Source organism: Triticum dicoccoides, chromosome 5B (assembly GCF_002162155.2).
Source record: "Triticum dicoccoides isolate Atlit2015 ecotype Zavitan chromosome 5B, WEW_v2.0, whole genome shotgun sequence".
Taxonomy (NCBI): Eukaryota; Viridiplantae; Streptophyta; class Magnoliopsida; order Poales; family Poaceae; genus Triticum; species Triticum dicoccoides.
The window spans coordinates 630,965,485-630,979,051 of NC_041389.1; the positions used below are offsets into that span (position 1 = coordinate 630,965,485).

General features: G+C 48.0%; 1 long non-coding RNA gene and 1 pseudogene across 1 annotated transcript; one reads left to right on the plus strand and one right to left on the minus strand.

The window, feature by feature from the left end:
- Positions 1-153: 153 nt before the first annotated feature.
- LOC119306433 lies at positions 154-1,842 on the minus strand. Its single transcript, XR_005148949.1, has 2 exons — positions 1,539-1,842; positions 154-1,035 (listed from the first exon to the last, which is right to left on the minus strand). It is a non-coding gene; the product is annotated as an uncharacterized LOC119306433 (long non-coding RNA).
- A 3,304-nt stretch (positions 1,843-5,146) lies between these two features.
- On the plus strand, positions 5,147-10,197 carry LOC119310324 (annotated as a pseudogene).
- Positions 10,198-13,567: the final 3,370 nt, after the last annotated feature.

Genomic DNA, 13,567 nt, shown 5'->3' on the forward strand with positions numbered 1-13,567 from the left:
AGTTGCCAACATTTGGCAAGTTTGGCTACCAATTGGTTGGTTGCCAATTTTCTGCCAATATTTGGCAAAAAACAAGTTTCTATCAATTGGTTTGTTACCAAATATGCATAACTCGCCCCGACAAGGAATTTGTTACCTATGTAATCCAGTACATAATTTACACGCCATGTGATATCATGGGCATAATTTACTAATTTAGAAGCACCATCATACCACTGCAATATTGCAACGTAGCATGCACAAGGTCATCAAGCATCAGGAAATTTCTTACAAACTAGCTTAATTCAGATTTGTGCTACACCAATGCATTCCAAAAGGCAAGACCCTCTAAACACCATTAGAGCACAGGAATTCCACTTAGCATAAGTGCATGAAAAGATGGGTAGACTACAAAAGCACTTGCCAAAAGAAAGCCACCAAACATGTCATTCAGATTGATGGATCAGCAGCTGCGCGATCGTTGCCGTCGTACTTGTGGGCGAAATAATCAAGGACCCAAGCATTAAAAGTCTGGACGCTTGCACAGTTCAGGAAACCATGGAAAATTTCTTGTTCTGGCTTAGCAAGATAGGTTGCTAACTGAATCTTCTCATTTGCTGGGATAGTTAGAGACTCAATGTGTTTCCGAAGATTGGCATTGGGGTCTGTAACTGCTATTGGCTGAATAGGTGCAGCAGATTTCACAGTTTCAGCAAGACTCACAATGCTCGCTGCCACATCATCATCTAACACGCTGGCTCGACGCGCCTTGACCTTTGGTTTCTTCTTATGTGGTGCTTTAACATGCTTGCGCTTCAGATTTGAGCTATTGCCTTCTGCTGGACTGTTGGGTGCAATCATGTCGGAATCACTAAGACCTTGTTCGGCAGTGGATGTGTGGTTGCTCGTTTCACTACTACCATCAGATTCCACATTCTCAGTTGCATCATTCACATCAATAGCTAGTGAGCCATCTGCATGAGACGAGTCACTAAACAGTTCTCCCAGGAGATGATAAAACTTGATGGAGTGAGTAAGGTAGTTAAATTTTATTTTCTGCAACATAAAGCAAAGCATGTCAATGCAATAAACTGTTTGAGTAGTCTGGTCAATTTAAAAGTGCACAACAATGATTATAAAACAAGTGTACAATGGTGGAGACCATATAGTCAATCAAAAGCAATATGATACTGTTCTGTCTTTTAGGCCCTCAAATCAATTAGAAGAGTATTAGGTGCCAGCCCTCCCACCATGCAGAAGCAAAGTACGAGGGGACATGTTCTACTGATATACTAGCATCAATTAGTCCTGGATCCTTAAGCAACATATTTAGCTTCAAATTTATGCAGATGTAAGGTACTGAAATAATCTGATTCGTGCCTGAATCTCGTTCCGAGTACAAGACAGAGAAAATATTAGCAAACAATAAGCACGTACGCCCTCGCATCTAGAAACAATAAGGACGTACATCCGCTTGTGGAGTCAGATGAGAGAGCGGTGATTGGGTACAGTACACGGGGAAAGAAGAGAAGTCCCGTGAGATTTGGGCACGAACTAACCTTGACTGCTCCGGTGGATCTGGCCCAGCTCGGCAGGTGGCCGAGGACTTCCCGCCGGAGTAGGAGATTTACGAGGTCCTTGAGCTTTTCTGGTCGCTGGCGGCGCAGGGGCAGGAATTAGGGCGAAGGAGGAGGACAGGGTTGGATCTGGTGGGGCGAACCGTGAGGGGAGAGCGGTGGGGGCAGGAGTTGGCGAATGGGGAAAGACAGGCCGCCAATATTTGGCTAGGCCGCGTGTTGGCGCGCCCACGGTTCGAGCCGAACCAATCGACCGCCAATTTTTAATAAGCGCCAATGGTTGGCTTGTCAATTTTTGGCTGCAAATCAATTAGGCTCTAAGATACTGGTGAAGTGTGAGAAAGGCAAAGACGGTACGCCGTTACTAAAATACTGGTCGAGTTTGGTCAAGTGTGTCATTTGGATCTGCGCATAAACTGTCTATCCGAAAAAAAATTTCTATTTTTTCTGTAGATTTTTTTGATAAAGGTAATATATTGGCATCAAGATTTCTGTCTGCAGATAATCCCAAAAGATGTTGTGCCGCATTTCAAAGGAGAGATCCCAGGAGAGATCAAGCTAGAAACTCGAAATGGTTACACTCACACTATTGTGGTTGCCAAGAACCAAGAAAAGCATGTCCTTACAGTGGGTTGGCGGCAATTTGTTGAAAGTTATGATCTACAGGAGGATGATTCCTTAATATTCAGATACAAAGGGAACTCTCAGTTTAGTGTAATGATCTTTGATAAGCTTGGTCCTGAAAAAGCATTTTCAGTTGTTCTGGATCCTTTTTTGCCTCAGGTCCAAGACAGGCGTAACGAGGCACATGAAATCGGGTGAAATACTAGACTTTATTATTCATGTCTTTATTTCCTGGTACCAAATTTCACTTCAAATGGCTTTTGCGCTGCACGTATTCTCAAAAGATGGAAGTGCTTCCGAAAAGAAAAAAAAGCCGGATTGAATATCACTACGCAAACTTGGATGATGAGAAGAAATTTTTCTTGGTGCTTATGATGGACAATTTTCAACATGAGATGGTAAATTCATATTCAAATACAGCACCACTCCCTTTTATCAGTTATCTTGTTGTTTTCCTGAAGACCAATAAATTTCTACTTTGTAATTTGTATTAAATTATATGTAGTCTTTGCAAATTTTGACCATGTCTCTTATTAATGATGCACGGATTGAATCCAGCGTATGGTAGCACATTCAGAGATGTTTGTTTGCAAAAAGTTTCCTCATAGTTCAAAGTAAAGATACTATGCTTTTGTCATCACATAATTCCTATGATAGTAGTCTTCTCTATTTTCCTTGGTATGTTATATAGTCGGATTTATTGAACGGACAAATTTTCTTTGATTATAGAGAGTATCTTTTTTTAATCCTGTTTACGGTCCATTTTTCAAAAAATATATTTAATTGTTCCTCTCCAGATCATCCCAGAAGGATTTGTTCAGTGTTTCAAGGGCGAATTCCCAAGAGAGATGATACTTGAAACACAAAATCGTTGCATTTATGAAATTGGAGTTGCCAAGAACAACGAAAAGCTTGTCCTTACAGTGGGATGGGGGAAATTCGTCGACACCTTCGGTCTAGAGATGGGTGACGCCATAGTATTCAGATACAATGGGAACTCTCAGTTTAATGTCATAATGTTTGACGAACTTGGTTGTGAGAAGGCATTATCAGTTTTTCTGGATCCTTTTCCGCCTCCTGTGAAAAAAAGGTGCACAAGTGCTACTGATACTGTGAAAAGTTATAATTTTCATCCTCAGCCCATACAAATGGTACTGCCAGAGTCACCACCAACGAAAAGGGGTGCCATACAAACGCAGTCATTTAGCACAATGAAAGGCATGCCAATGGAGTCACCACGCCTCCAAATCGAAAGGGACAAGTCATGTCAAGACAACGACGCTGTGATAAGTATTTCCTCCGGCGAGTCATCAGGTCTCAGTTTACGATTATAGATATACCTTCCCTTGCAAATCATTCTCATATTTCTGTAGCTAATACTTAGTTGTTCCGTTTTCTTTGCACAGAAGATGATGTCCCCTCTGAAGAAGTACGTGAAGTGACTGGTTCCGATTGCATCGTCTGGAAGAAAGTACGATCTTCATTTCAGAAGGAGCAGTTGAAGGATCGTTATATTACCACCCACAAGAGTAGGCTAACTTCAGCTCAGAAGGAAGTGGTGAAGCAAAAGGTCCAATCCATACAACCAGAGATCCCATTCTTTGTTGCCGTGATGCGCAAGTGCAACATTGTTTTAGAATTCTTTCTGGTGAGTCATTTTCTTTCGATCATGTAGGTGCCTGCTTAAACAGTAAAGTACTGCTTGTGGAATACTAATGAAAACGCTATCTAATAATGTAAATTCATAATCAGTCACTATCTCTGAATTTAAATACAGATTGGAGATTGCTTCCTAATATCGTACAGTACAAATTTAGCAAGCGATTGAACATGTTATTTGACAGATTTTATTGCCATTATATGCTAACTCTTTTGTTCACTGTAATCAGGTTTTCCCAAAACGCTATGCTAAGGCATATCTTAAAGAGAAGCGACACTTGTCTCTTCAGGTGATGGGCAAGGAGTGGCCGGTGTGGTTTCGTGAAAACAGTTGCGATAAAAGGCTCGGAAATGGGTGGAAACAGTTTGTAGAAGACAATAAGCTGAAGATGGGTGATATGTGCCTCTTTCAACTGTTGAGAGATGAGAGAACCATGGAGGTACATATCATCCCCGCCGCAAACGATGCCACTTACCGGGCAGGTCTCCAAAATGGTGCTGACCGGGAAGCGGCGTTCCGGGGAGGGGCTCCTACTCATCATACGGATGGAGCGCGTGATCCTGACACAAGGTTGCTTCGCATCACTAAAACTGAAGCTGTGGAAGATGATGTTTGTTGCCCTTGATGGCGCCTGATCGCCCAAGGAAAAATATGGCGTGGTGTCTAAACCGAGCATGCATAGTGCTGTTTTTGCGCTCTGGGGTTAAACGAGCGATCCTATGTGTCGATCATAAGGCCTGGGTTACATTGTATGGTAGAAACTTGAAACTGTTGTGGTGCTCGATCTACCTCTGTATTTTGTTTGTTATCTTCGCAGGCCAAGGCCTGGAACTCCTCTGTTTGTAGTTTTAGCTGCCTTTTGGTTTCCTGTTGCACCTCTGGATGCTGCTTTTGTGATCGCGGTTTATTTCGTTACGTGGTGATGATAGTGGAACCCGCTCCTTCGTGGTCGTTTGGAAAACAATGCATGCCAAATTGATGCCATGCTGCTGAATGCTGATGTTGCCGGATTCCGTGACGGCAGTGGACTAGTAATGCTTTCTTCTTGGTGGCAGGGAGCCAGCGCTAGAGCGCCACCGTCCAGCAACTGGAGACAAACAGCATGCAGCTGCCAGATGGCCACGCCAGGACACAGGGCAGCATGCAGCTTGCCAGATGGCCAACATACAGGACACAGGACAGCATGCAAGCACCACGTGCACCACCATGCATTGACACGCCACCACGTCCCCATGCCACGCCCACAGTTACCAGCATCCAATATTGACAGTCCCCCAGCAGAAAAATAAAATGGAATGAACAAGGAATGGAGGCATATGCAGGTTCAGCTCATCAACGACGCTACTGCACAGACCCGACCCATCTTAAATTACCAACGAAACACAGTCCTGTAACCTTTGTTCCAAACGATACCAAAATATTTTTATCTATGGAAATCTTATTATCCTTCAAAATCTTCGTCTTTTTATTCGCAGGTTCTTTTTATTCCTCTTGTATATTCCAGCTTAAGTATCTTCCTTAATTATCCTAGAAGACCGCGCTGAGAGACAATGCATTAACTCAAATAAAAAGCAGCTCACGGGGCCTCGGGTGTCATGAAGACAGTGAAACAACAAATGCTAAGGCCGTTTCTTTTTACTGTAACAAACAAACACTCAGTCTTCGAGAGCTGGATTAGTACTGCTGCACGAGCTCTCTCCGCTCAGCGCGTGGTCACATCCTACTAGCACTGGCAGAGTAGCAGGGCCAAGCGGAAGGCAGCGAGAAGGAGAACAAAGCTGACAAGATAAGCAAGGTAAGAATTACTGTACGAGATAGTAAAATCTAAGCACCGTAATCGTAGTCCCAATCCCAGAATAAATCTCCTAACGACTTCTTTCAATTTAGTTCGATCTCCATGGGTAGTGGGGGCGATTCTTTCTGAAAACCCTGTTTCCTCTGTTCCTCTGCTCGTGCTGAATAACCCAGACGATTTTCACCATCCTTTCCTTAATTAGGTCTTGGGCGTGATACTGGATCCAACATCACATTCACATATCCCTTTCTCCATTAGTAATGTCAACACAAGTACATTTATGCGTGTGTGGGAGACGAGGGACATGCGTCTTTCCTGTGGCCACGCCGTGTTGGTCTGGGGTCGAGGGAGCTCTCCGACACGCCGGAGAATCGGCTGCCGGCGGGGTGGTCGGTGCCGGCGGCGTAACGAGCATCGGGGGTTTCTGCAGGTTACCACGTCGAGCCGTCAGTTGGCAGAGGGGAGGCCCCATGGGCCATGGGGACGACGGGGGTAGGAGGCGGCGTGAGGGGTCTCATGGAGATTTTTGTTCTTCTTGTTCAATCCATCCCAAATCCTGTTCTGATCGATTTGTTATGGTTTGAATCAAAGTTCCTTTCTTCTAACTAAAGAAAATACTTTTCCCTGCAAAAAAAGAAAAAAAAACCTAGCCGCCCCACAGATCCATGGCAGATCTAGTTACCCACAATACTTCCGCGTCGGCTTGAGGCGGCGTTGGCGGTCTTGTAAATAAGATTCTTCGGCGGTGATGGGTCTCCTTATCCGGCCTTCGCATTCTTCTCCGGGTAAACAGCTCGTGCCTCGGATTGCTGTTTGCTGGTGTCCCCTTGCAATGTCCGGTGATTGATCCGGCCGAAGTTACAATGAATCCCTTACTCCGGTGATGTGGAGCAGGTGCGGTATGGAGCTAGGCTCACGGCGCGCCATCAGGAGAGGGCGAATAATTCCCCTTCGGCCGGTTTGTAGACTTTCTTCGTCAAGAGGTGCTTGGACTTGGTCAATTTACAGCTTCTTTTGAGAGGAAAGAATACACAACTTCTAGCCTTCGCAAAAAATAAAGAAAATATCAATGTTCCAAATTCACATTGAGGAGTAGTACATGGCATTGTGTCAAGTTCAACAACAAAAAAGAGTACATGTCTGCTTATTGTTCATGACTTCAAGTCCTCATACCATATATCATTGCTAATAAATTTTGCATTGCAGGGGGAGGGCTGCTAAAAACATGTGCACGTCTTGTGAAAGATTGAACCTATGGGATGAGTATCGCTACAAACTTTTGGATGATGAGGAGAAGCATTTCTTGGTGCTTATGTTGGGTGATTTCCGAGATGCAATGGTAACCCTATTATCTATCTGTGGTACTACCTCCGTCTCGGTGAATAAGTCATTCGCGTAGTTCTAGGTTGACAATTTAACTATCTAAATATGTGTTATATGTGACAAAATATATATATTTAGAAACTACATTCGTGTAGAAATCTAGTGATATACTTTTCATGACATATAACACATATTTAATTGCTCAAATCGGTGACCTAGAACTACGCGAATGACTTATTCACCTAGACGGAGGTAGTATTTTTGTAAGACCATTGATGTTTCCACTTTATTCTACTTTAAATTCTGCGCTGCAGTCAGATTCCGCATAGTTTTTATTTCAGCAATTACAGGTAAGATCTACACTCATTTTCCTTGTTTTTTTGTAAGATACTAGCCAGGTATCATAAGACAAAGATACACCTTGATTGTAACTAGTGCCTTTTGGATCTTGTGCATAAACTGTCCATCCATCCAATCTTTTTTATTATATCTTTCTGCAGATATTCCCAGAAGAACTTGTGTGGCGTTTTAAATGTGAGATCCCAGGAGAGATCAAGCTAGTAAGCCGAAAAGGTTACAGTCACGCTATTGTGGTTGCCAAGAACCAAGAAAAGCTTGTCTTTACAGTGGGTTGGAGGCAGTTTGTTGGACAGTATGATCTACAGATGGGTGATTCCTTAATATTAAAATACAATGGGAACTGCCAGTTTGATGTCATAATCTTTGATAAGCTTGGCCGTGAAAAAGCATTGTCGGTTGTCGTGGATCCTTTTTTGCCGCAGGTCCAAGAAAATCCCAACAAGGCACATGAAATCGGGTGAAATACCAGTCTTCACTATTCAGGCCTTCATTTCCTGGTACCAAATTTCACTTAGAATGGATTTTGCACTGCAGATCTTCTAAAAATATAGATGTGCCCTCTGAAAGATACAAAAGCTGGACTGATTATCACTACACAAACTTGGATGATGAAAAGAAATATTTCTTAATGGTTATGATGGGCAATTTTCAACATGAGATGGTAAATTTATATCCAAATACAGTAACACTCCTTTTTATCAGTTACTTCGGTGTTTTTCTTTAGACCAACGATTTTCTACTTTCTAATTTAGATTATGTTGAGTGGAGATATATAATGCTTTAGAGACATATACACAACTATATGTAGTCTTTGCAACTTTTGCTCATGGCTCCTGTTAATTTGATGCCTGGATTGAATCCAGAATGGTAGCACATTCAGTTATATTTATTTGCACAAAATTTTCTCATAGTTCAAATTATACCATGCTGTCAGGTATATAATATATTGAACATACAAATTCGATTTGATTATAGAGACTATATTTTTTTAATCCTGATTTCGGTTCATTCAAACAAAAATACTGGTTGTTTTCTCCAGATCATCCCGGAAGAATTTATTCGGCGTTTCAAGGGCGAGTTCCCAAGAGAGATGATACTTGAAACAAAAAATCGTTGCAGTTACATTATTGCAGTTGCCAAGAACCAAGAAAAGCTTGTCCTTACAGTGGGATGGGGCATATTCGTTAAAACCTTTGGTCTAGAGATGGGTGACACCATAGTATTCAGATACAATGGAAACTCCCAGTTTAGTGCCATAATCTTTGATACACTTGGCTATGAGAAGGCACTTTCAGTTGTGGATCTTTTTCCGCCTCTTGTGCAAGAAAGGCGCACAACTGTGAAAAGTTCTCATTTACATCCTCAACCCATACAAATGGTACTGCCAGAGTCACCACCAACGAAAAGGCAGCGACGCATCCAAATGGAAGTGTACGAGCCATGTGAAGGCAAAATCACTGCAATAAATATTTCCTCCGCCGAGCCATCTGGTCTCAGTTTACGATTATAGATATATCTTCCCTTGCAAACCATTCTCATATGTTTATGGCTATATTTAGTAGTTCTCTTTTCTTGGCGCAGGAGAGTCTTTCTCCTCTGAAGATAACCATGGAACACGTGATGTGCCTGGTTACAATTACATTCTCAGGAAGAAGAAGGCCAATCTATCTTCATTTCTTTTTGAAGGAGATTCTTTCTCCTCTGAAGATGGCCATGGAGGACGTGATGCCATTGTCAAGAAGGTGGCAAAATTAACTTCAGCTCAGAAGGAGCAGTTGAAGGATGGTTACATCACCGTGCACAAGACCAAACTAACTTCAGCTCAGAAGGAAGTGGTGAAGCAGAAGGTCCAATCTATACACTCAGAGATCCCCATCTTTGTTGCTGTGATGAGCAAGACCAACGTTGATTCAGGATTTTTTCTGGTGAGTTTTTTTTAATGTGTGTTCTGCACCGATCATGTAGGTGCCTGTGTAAAGTGTAAACTGCTGCTTATGGAATACTAATGAAAGCACTTCTCGATAATGTTGATTTGTAACCAGTCATCTCTGAATTTACATGCAGTTTGCTTCTTACTATCGCACGAATTTAGGAAGCAGTCAACGTGTTATCTTACATAGAGTTCTCTTGATGCCAGTATCTACTAAATCTTTTGTTCAAATTTGTGAACAGACTTTCTCCAGCCACTATGCTAATAAATATCTTGGAGAGGAGCCACACATGGATCTTCAGCTGCTTGGCAAGAAGTGGGGGGTGCGGTTCCTTGACCACCGTTGCGATAGAAAGCTTGGAAGTGGATGGAAACAGTTTGTAGAAGAAAACAATCTGAAGATGGGTGATATCTGCCTCTTTGAGCTGCTGAGCAATCAGAAGAGAACTATGGAGGTCTATATCATCCCTGCGAATGATTACAATTACTCGGCAGGTGTCCAGAATGATGTGCACCAGGAAGCACTCGAAGGCGGTTCAGCGCCGCTGCAGAGAGAGGCCCTTGCTCATCATGTGGATGGAGCGCGTGATCCTGTCTCGATGTTTGCTTCGCCTCGCTAATTAATACTGAAGCTATGAGATGATGTTACCCCAGATGGTGCCTGATCGCCCAAGGAAAAGCCTCTGGTGTCTGAACCAAGCATAACTGCTGTTTTTGCGCTCTGGGGGAAACGAGCGATCCTATCGATCATAAGGCCTCGGTTACATTGTAGAAAGTTGAAACTGTTCTGCTACCTGTGTATTTTCTTTGTTCTCGTATAGCAGGCTAGTCATGCACGCGGACTGGAACTCCCCTAGCTGTAGTTTTAGCTGTTTTTTTAGTTTCCTTTTGCACCTCTGGATGCTGCTTTTATGGTCGCGGTTTATTTCGTTATCACGAGGATAGTGGAGTCCGGTCCTATGCAGCCCTTTGGAAAAAATGAACGCCAATTGATCGATATGCCATGTTGCCGAAGTCCCTGTCTGATGGAGGTAGCCTGGTAACGCTTTCATGTTGGTGGTAGTGCTTTTGTTGTTGGTTCATGAATCGCTAGTGATGGTGATATGATATCATAGTGATTTTGTGTTGATTAGTGAATTGCAGTTCTACTTTCTCTTTTAAGGATAGCAGATCCCTGGTTTACTAGCTGATTACTACTTGACCTGCAAGATGATGCACGTTATTGCTGATCATACTTTTGAGTTTTGATGCCAGGTTGAATAAGTAATGTCATTGTACCACGTCTGAATCTCTGTTCGATTCATCTGTTCTTGGACTCGTTATCCACAAATTAGGTGTAGCAAGGTCCAACTTCAGCTTATTCATTTGTAAAATCTTTCATCCTGTTAATTGCTTGTGAAAACATAAGGGAGGAGCGAACCCTATCCCTCCCGCGCCGCCACCCGCGAGGCGGCCGGGGAGGGCACCCCGATCTCCTCCGCTCGCCCCCCCCTCCCTCCCTACTCCCCCTCGCCGCCGCCGGAGGGCGCGGCCGGGCGAAGCCCGGTCTGCGCAGGCGGCGGCGGGGCTTCCTTTGTCCCCTCGCGCGGGTGGTCAGACGCGGGCCAGATCCGCCGGGCCTGGGCGCCAGACTGGTTGGCGGGTGCGGCGGCGCGGCATGCTGCTGAGTGGTCAGCGACGAGCTCCTGGCGGCGGTGCGGCGGGCGTCATGGGGGTGGTTCTCGCCTCTTGTTGGGCTGCCCTTCTCTGCTGATGGCGGTGATGCGGCCAGCGCCGGCGACGGATGGAGAGGGTCGTGGCGGCGCGGGATGCGGGCGGCCCCCCTGCCGTGACCTGCGTCAGGTGGTGGGGGCGGCGCTGCAAGAGGTGGCTCCGGCGACGGTTCCTGGCGGCGGGGCGTTCCGGCGTCATGCCGGTGGTGCGGGTCAGGGTGCTGGACCCTCTGGAGGCCTTCTTCGGCGGCGGGTGCGATCGATCTGGCGGACCTCGCCGGCGGACGGGTGGCTGCATCTTCCTCGCATGGGTCTGGCCGGTGGCCGTGCTAGGGCGTCAGGGGTGATGCAGGGGAGGCTGCTGGAGGGACGGGTAGACCGACTACCTGTCACCGGTGCAGGGGTGCGCCGGTCCGGACGAGCTCCGCTCCCCCTCCCCTTTTCCAAGCCTCGCGCCTCCTAGCTGCAGACCGGTGTTCGGGGCGGGTCGGTCACCGGCGGTACTGTTGGTGCTTGGGTTCTACCGATTGACTCAAAGCCCGTCCCTTTGTTGGTCTTCGGAGTGTCTGGATGCAGGGCGGCGGCCTTGGTGGCGGGAGCTGCGGGCTCGTGGGCGGAGCTTGTGGCTCGGGTGCGGGCGGCTCGCTGTCATGGTTGCGTGGGCGGCATGGGGCGGGCTCTCGACGTTCTATGGTGGTGGTGCGGCCGACGCTCTCGTGTTTGGCCGTACGCTAGGCGGAGGCGGAGGGTGGTGGCCCGGGGTGAAAACCTCGTCTGGCTCTTGCCAGACCAATGGCGGCGGCGTCCATGCGTCGTTTCCTTCTTGAAGGCTCCATTGCGGTGGCCCTGCGTCCTTCGTGTTACTCCGGGTGAAAACCTCGATTCAGTGGATCGGGCGGTGGCGGCTCTACGGTGTCATTTCTTTCCTGGAAGCACCGCTTTGGAGGCCCTGGTTCGTCGAGTGTCGGCTTCGTCCCCTCGCGGTGACTTGTTCACGGAGGAGAGCTCCTTAGATCCTTAGCTATGCTCTATCTGTCTACTAGTTGTCTGCTTTGGAGCTTTTGGAGTAGTGTTGTTGTACGTCAGCTTCCTTGTATGTGCCTTGGGTGTTTGGTGTTGGGTGGTTTGCGGCATGTAGATCGTGTTTTATATATAAAGCGGGGCAAAAGCCTTTTTCGATAAATCTTTCATTACCCCGTGAAAGTTTAGATGTAACGGCAAAGGCCACCTGAAAAACTTTCATTCAAGTGCCACAAAAGTGGGAAGATCGCTACAGGTTCACTCGGTGCGTGTAGCAGTAGCCGTATCCAGCAACGCGACTGAAGGAGCGCCGCAAAACTTTGCACCCAAGCTTCGAGAATTGTCAACCTGGAGGAGCGCCATGTCCGAAGGAGGACAGCAAGAGTGTTGCGAGCGTCCACAGATGGACTTGAAACAAGGACTTTTTTTTGACCAGCAAGCCCGGGGGCTTTTTATTCCTTGTCAAATATTGTTACATCGTTTATAAGTGGCTGCATGGATCCCAAATAACTTGCTTGAAAGATCTGGGCGTGGTAGGACTGGCTGATGGCTCTGGCGACTGGCGACTGCTCGGGCGGCGCCCCTGGCGGCCCGGATGCTGCGGCTGCCCCGCTGCCGCTCCTCCCTCCGTCCCCCTCGCCGGCGCCCGCCGCCCCTGCCCCTCCGCCGACCCCCCCTTCTGGCTCTCCGCGGGTGATGTGGGCGGACATCGCCAAGGCTGACGACGTCGCCGCTGGTCGCCCCGTCGTGTGTCGGGACCGTGTCCCTCCCAAGGCCCCGCCGCGGCTGCTGCCCGACCTCGCCGGTAGCCTTACTCCCAGGGGTGGGAGTTCGGCCGCCCGCGGGTCGGAGCGGCGCCGGCGCCTGCCTTCGGCCGCCTCGTCGGCGCAGGGGATGCAAGGCTCGACCTTGGGGTCCGGGATGTCCTCCCGGCGGTGCCGCGCTGGCTGCTGGGGTGTGGCCGGCCGAGCGGACCGTGGTCCGGCTCTCGCCTCCTGGAAACCGTCGTCCCTGGCCATGCCCCCCTCTGCGCCGGCCCGATCGTCTCCAGCGACCCCGCCCGAGCTCGCTCCGGTTCTCTCCCGTCGTGCTCCCTTTTGGCCCTTCTTCCCTTCCCGCGGTTCCTCCGGACCCCATCCTTCGGGTCGCTACCCCGCCCCACCATCCCCTCGCTGTCCACGTCCTTCCGCGCCGGCGGTCTCCGCGACGGCGATGCGGGAAACCCTACCCCCCGCCTGGCCACCCCGGGGCGCTCGTACCGGGCTGCGGTGCTCCTGGGCCGGCCGCTGGACCTGCCTACGGGCCCCCTCCCCAAGCCGATGGTCCTGGGTGCGGCCCGGGGAGTGCTGGACGCTGCGGCTGGGATGGGCCAGCTCGGTGGGCCGGCACTGCCCCGCTCGGCCCAGGCTTGTCCACCGTTGGCCTCGGGCCCATACAGGCGATCTATCTGGCCCATTGTAGGGTTCTCTCGCCCCCGATTCCTCCCACCCCCCCACCCGCGCCGCCTTCCCTCCGTCTCGCCCTGGTTCACACTGTACCGCCCCGATCCTTGCCCACCGGCGCCGCCATCCTCCCCACGCCCCCCTC